At 44.8% G+C, this 6,579-nt stretch overlaps 1 protein-coding gene across 1 annotated transcript in view; it reads right to left on the bottom strand.

Moving 5' to 3' along the window:
* Nucleotides 1-6,579, bottom strand: part of SPTLC3 (serine palmitoyltransferase long chain base subunit 3) — a 133,181-nt gene that overhangs the window by 37,490 nt on the left and 89,112 nt on the right. The window lies entirely within an intron of this gene.

The raw sequence follows: 6,579 nt of genomic DNA, 5'->3' as shown, positions 1-6,579 counted from the left end.
TTCCCTCCCTCCTTCCTTCCCTCCCTCCTTCCTTCCTTCCCTCCTTCCTTCCTTCCCTCCTTCCTTCATTCCTTCCTTCCTTCCCTTCCCCCCTTCTCCCCCTATCCCCCGCCTCTTCCCTCCTTCCATCTCTCCACTCAGCAAGTTTGTACCAGGATGTGCTCTGGGCTATGTTCTGAATGCCGGAGCCCGAGAAGAGGAGGAGGATAGAAAGCCTAGTCCCTGGCAGCCATTCTCCACTCACATTAAAATCAAAATTAAGTTTCTGTCCATTATTTTGTTTAGTGAATCTCATAAAAACAGTGTTTTCACTGTATCTGAAGAGGATGTGGGTGATGTTGGCCTGACTGAAGGCGCTGGCCACTTGGTATCCAGGAAGTTCACTTTGAGGATGGAGGATGTGGTGGGAGGGTCAGGGAGAGAGAGGAGGTCATTTTCGAGAGTAGCCACAGCCAAACTGCTCTTCACAATCCTCCGTGAGCAGCAGCAGGTGTTTTCTTTCTCTGCTGAGAGTTGGTGCCTTCCAGCAGGATGCTGGGGAAGCCAGTGAAGAGGCAGTGTGTGGGATGCAGGAAATGGGATGATGGGGCTCATGTGGTCAGGAAAGATCTGTTCTGAGGAGATGATCTGACCTTGAAGGATGGGTAGATTTGGACAGAGGAGGGGAGAGCCATGGGCACGTGCTAAAATTAGTAATAAAGATGGCATCTTAATCAGCACAGGATGGAGGAGTCAAATGGGAGCAGAGGGAGAAGCTAGTGCCTCCAAGAAAAGGTGATGAGGGGTTGTTCCCTCGAGGGGAGTTCTGGCCGCAGTGTTACAAGACAGGCTGTGGAGACTAGATCACTTGGGTTCAAATCCTGGCTCTGCCACTTACTGATATGTGACCATGGGCAAGTTACTAAGCCTCTCTGTGCCTTAGTCTTCTTCTCTGAAAAATGAGATAATGGTAATACTTACCTCAGGGTCCTTGTGAGGATTCAATGAGTTAATACATACACAGTGCTTAAAAAGCATCTGGTACATAGTGAATACCTGATGCTGTTGGCAACTATTGTTATGGATGGCCATCTCAGACATTCTTAACACCGGGAGCATAGGTTGGGAGGAGGGGACCGAAATATAAAAACTTCTTACAGTGTCTTTATTCCAGCTCCCTTGTAATGCTGTAAGGTTACATAACTGCATGTTGGTAGACCCAGGCATCAAACCAAAGATTTTCAGCCCCGCACTTCCTCCATCCTTATTGGGTGGTTAACAGTAGGAGTGAAAAGAAAGGAAAAGAGAGACATTCTAAAGAAAGGAGAACCCAGACCTGATGGCAGATTTCATGACTGCAAAGATGGTAGAGCTGACAGTTCATTGATAGACCCAGAGCTGATATTCACTGGCTGCTTGAAGCTCCATTTTAAGAATTTTACATGTATTTTACATGTATATTTGCATGTATTAACTCAGCTTCACAATAACGCTATGAGATAGGTATTATTTTTTATCTCCATTTTACAGGTGGGATCACTGAGTCATGGAACAGATCAGAAAATTATCCAACCAAAAAGTGCAAAAAGTGGATGGATAACAAGGATTTGGACCCAAACAGTCTGTCCTGAGATTACTGCACCCCTGCACCCCCCTTAGCTCTGCACTGTATTACTTCTTCAGACCAGAGGAGCTGGCTTGGCGCGGGGTGGGGGATGGCCTAGGGAGCACAGAGAAGACCACCTTCACTGCTACTTATCCCTGTGGTGCTTTCCCTAATCCACAGAGGTTGCACCTCTGGAGGAGGAGGGGAAGAGGAGAATTCCTAATATACTCAAGTGTTCATAGTTCTAAACCACAGATTGAATTGTATCAGTCTCAAAATGTTTCCTGTCTATTACATTTATTTCTCCAAAGAAACTGGAACCTCCTTGAGAGTAAGGAACTGAGTTATATACTTTATTATACACTCTCTTATATATCCATAGTGGTGGGTACTTAGTGGAGTTCTGGTAAATACTGAGAGTCTAATGGAAAGCAGAAGGGTTTAGGGGCTAAGGAAGGATGGTGAGGGTCCCTGAAGTATAGAGGGAGGTATTAAGCTGCATTCGTAGGAACAGGTATAGCAATATTCTCGTAGCCTTGGGGCTTTGCTGACAAAGATCAAAGAAACAAAACAAAGCTGCCTTTGATCCCTAAAGGGGTCTTTATGTCCCCAACCCCCAATTTTCCTATCAAATTGAGAAATTTCACAATGCCGAGGTCACATGCATCCTTAGTTTGAATAGATGCCTCATCGTCACAGTATCACTTCCTTTTAACAGTAAGACTGTCTTGCCCATAATCTTATTTCTTTCAGACTGAGTCCACTTTCTCTCAAATCTGAGTGTGTGGATGGGAGGTAATTTACCTGTGTGGTTCAGAAAGTGGGACTCTTGGAGTCCCCTCTGCAGAACATCAAGGAAACCTTGGTTCCTGGTTTTCCGATTTCCTCCTATCACTTGCCCACTGGATGCCATGAGCCATGAATTAAGAGTTAGCTTTGGTCTTAAGGAGAGACCGAGTTGTGTTTTCCTTCAGGCTGGGTTAGAGGTCTCTTCAGACGGAGGTTTCCAAGGCCATTAGTAAATGCAAAACCCTGAGCCTGGAGTTCAAGGACAAGGGTGGCTTTTCTGAGAAAGTTAGACAGGAGGCTCAGCGTAAACATCTTGGCGTTCATTCCATGACGCCCACTTACTTCAAAGGGCTGTTAAATACAGCCAGGGCTGAGCACGCAGGGCAGAGCTGGCTTCTGCCTCCGTCTGGCCCCCAGGCTTCTGCGCTAACACTCACGCCAAACTTGGCTGCCCAGTCCCCTCCTCGAGAATCTCAGCCCTGCAACCTATCAGTCAGGAGGGTCACCTTTGCTTCATTCATTTGCAAATCTCTGGTCAGCCAGTGGAGGCTGTGAAAGCCAGTGCTCAACCCCAGGCATGCAAGAGGACTCAGGATCCTTGCCTGAGAAAAACCTGGATCCTAGAAGCTGGGGTCTGCAGTGTTGACCCCATCTCCTCAGCAACTGAATTAATGCAAATTAAAAAATAAAAATAAGGAAACTAGCCCCATCAGCTCAGGCTTTCTTCCAAGAAGCCATTCATGGCATGGAGCTCTGATAGGTGGAGAGAAGTAAGTACCTGACATTTCACCTGAAGGTCTTGAAAGGAGAGAAAGATTCACTGTGGGTTGTTCATGGATCAGCTACAGCAGCTCCGAACTCACAGTGGGCAAAACAGTAAAACCGTGCTGGCTCTTGAGAGACCGTTTTAGCAGTTTCCCTGAGGTTGGGAGAGTAGGTCAGGCCAAGGCAGTAAACTCCAAGAGTGGAGGTGAATTTGTAGGACATTTTGTTACAGGAAGGCTGAAGTGAGGACAAAAATCTCTACTCTGTGTAGTCGTGTCTTAGCACCAAACCAATTTTTCTTTTGTATGTTTCCAAATATTTTTTTTACGTGACACATCTGCCTTGACCTGCTCCATGAAGATTTCTAGAGCCTTCTAGAAACTATTATTAGGAATATAGTCCCTGTGCCACTAACACTGACCTTGACATTTAAAAAGAGAGTTAAGAGCTAGACAGTTTTATAGTTTTCTAGATTTTTGGACTAAAGTAATTATTTTCAAATCTCAAGATTTACTAGGAAGCCCATGAGCAGAGTGAACGTGAAATTATTAAGATTTCAGAAAAATATAAAGTCCTAGTGTGTGCACTTTAACGTTTTTTATGGTTAATTTTGTTTCTTTTGTAGTATTTAGTATCTAGAATGCTGGATATTTTGCAGTACTCCCCCAAATTGACATATATACTTTAAAATATCCAGAAAAAATATGTATGATGAAACTCTGAAAATTGAACTCAAATTATTTAAACAGATACTAGAAAGTTTGTTGTTTATTTTTTTTGCGGTACGCGGGCCTCTCACTGTTGTGGCCTCTCCCGTTACGGAGCACAGGCTCCGGACGCGCAGACTCAGCGGCCATGGCTCACGGGCCCAGCCGCTCCGCGGCATGTGGGATCTTCCCGGACCAGGGCACGAACCCGTGTCCCCTGCATCGGCAGGCGGACTCTCAACCACTGCGCCACCAGGGAAGCCCTAGAAAGATTTTTTTTTCAAACAAATCTGTAGCATTTGCCCAATCCTATGTCCTATCAATTAAAAAGCATAGTTTAAAACAAACTGAAAGTGAAAATTCTTCAAAGTCCAGGGGGATAAAAACTATGATTTAAATGGAAACTATACATAATATAAAATTAACTTAATTTAACCAATTAAATGCACAGAGGAGCAGATGCATAAGTTCCATTAACTCATGGGCTCATTAGGCTAGAAGGAAACCATAGTTTATCTGGGTTTATCACAGTCTCACCAAAACGATTCCAGACAGGTGTTTATCTGACTGATTTTTAAATCATCAGGGAACGGCCCATGCAGACACTTTCTCAAGTGACCTTCTATCTCCTGCTCACCCTCCACATCTTGAAAACCACCCTGTGTTTTCTAGGTTTTGCATCTTGCTGTTTCAGGACAGTAGGTCTCTGCATGGGTCAGTCAAACACTGTCTAATTCTTGCTGCCACCTAGTGGTAAATTCAGAGACTGCAGAGTATTTGTGAAGGGGGTGGGGGAAGGGGAGGGGCAGCGAGAGGGGGAAGGTGAAGGGGAGGGCGGGGAGGGGGAGAGGGGAAAGGGGAAAATGATGAAGCCCTCTGGGTCTAAGTATGAACAAAATGAGTTTTTTTAAAGAGCAAAAAATGATCTACATACTTTTATCTTCCTCTTGATTAATGTAAATACTAAATAAATGTTCACAATTGCTCAGTATCTACCCTAAATCAATAGAAGTTACATAGACAAGAGCAAATACACTTTTAAAATAGTCCACCTGACTTCAGGATGGAGAGTATGTGAGAGAACCGTACTGAGCTGGTCCAAAACGGGCCGTCAGGAGCCTTTGTTTAAAGCGGTTATCACTTGAAGGAACTCTAAGGGGGACATGATGACAGCTACCAAATCTGACAACATTTCAAGGATCCACTCGCTTCAGTTTATTCAGGTGCCTTTGGTTCAGGAAACAGAGTTACGCTTGGTTAAAAATTTTGTAGCTCAGAACTTCTGCTAAAGTAATCACAAAGCCAAGTAGCCTGGGTCGGGGGCGCGCCTACTTTGAGACCCTCTGATCCCATTGCTTTGACAGTCGAGGAAGGGAAAATTTAACCTCTCACCAGATTTAGCTGAGTTTTGTAAGATCCTGGGCATTCCCTATGTTTTTAGCATCACCCAGCGAATTCCCACAGACCAGTGGAAGGATGCTGAACAACAATGCTTTGAGCTCGGAAGAAAGTGATGCTTCTTGAAGGGTAAAGACCACTAAAAGCTCTGGACGTTTTAAGCATTTGCACATCTTATGGCAGGGTCAGTGGCCGTAATAAAATCTGTTGTTTTAAATCATGGGCTTTCCGCAACCAGACTGTTTTTGGCCGTACTCCCTGGTTTTGTCTAACTGGTTTACCAGGAGTCTGAACTCCTGTTCCTGCTGGCGACAATGAGTGAGGAATCAGGAATTTTAGAGAAGCCATCGAGCCACCTGCATGCACTGCTTTTGGGCCTTCTTTGCCCTCCTGGGTGGAGCCAACTACACTGTCACAGTCTCTCTGGGACAGGTGTAGGCCTGGGGGAGACAGCTATCAGGATTTGGATTAGACTGTCATATAAAGGAGCAGATTAACTGGCTCTTTGAGCCCTGAAACCCAGGTTTTAAAATTTCATTTTCTTTCTCTCCGCCCCTTCCCTCTTCTTTTAAAATCCTTTCAAGCATTTGTTTTATTTTAGCAACCCCCTTGGTGACATTGGCAGTAGAATGACAGGGGTAACACTTAACAGTCTGATTCCTTCAGATCAGAATCTTAAGTCACCTAGATAAGGTATCAGAGGATGACAAGATTTGAGCCATGGCTTATCCAAAATTGTGGAAGAGAATTATTTTGCAGAGAAAATCTCTAAAAAAGACATTTCCGATCTTGCTACTATTTTGATTAAAATCCTGAAAACCCACAACTTGTAGCACAGGGTCAGTGTCCTTAACATCTGACCTCTGCTCACTGTTTCTACCACCCACCTTGCGTTTTTCACTCCACAAAACCCAAACCACTTACAGTTCTGCAGCATCACTTCTGTGGCTTGTTAGACATCATTCCCTCTTTCTGAAATATAAACCCCACCGCCCCATCCTTTGTCTACAAGACTGACATTCATTCTAAGACTTCTTAGGTACTGCCCTTTCCTTTGTACTGTCTTTGCCTGTGTGCACAGCCGGTGTTGTCTCTTTATGATCATGTGACTACTCATCACATGCTCCTCTGCGCTATCAGAGGATGAGCTCCTTGACCTTCTGGGCCTCCCATGGCTGTGAACACACGGAGGCAAGGCTGCCCTCATCAGTCAAGTGTGCTGAACTGAACCGAAGCTCTCAGGCAAATCAGAAGACCCCGCAGACTACCTTCCGAGGGCACTCAGGTTTTTTTTTTTTTTTTTTTTTTTTTTCCGGTATGCGGGCCTCTCACTGT

This window comes from Physeter macrocephalus, chromosome 14, assembly GCF_002837175.3.
Source record: "Physeter macrocephalus isolate SW-GA chromosome 14, ASM283717v5, whole genome shotgun sequence".
NCBI classification, from domain to species: Eukaryota; Metazoa; Chordata; class Mammalia; order Artiodactyla; family Physeteridae; genus Physeter; species Physeter macrocephalus.
This window is presented reverse-complemented; position numbering and strand designations above follow the sequence as displayed.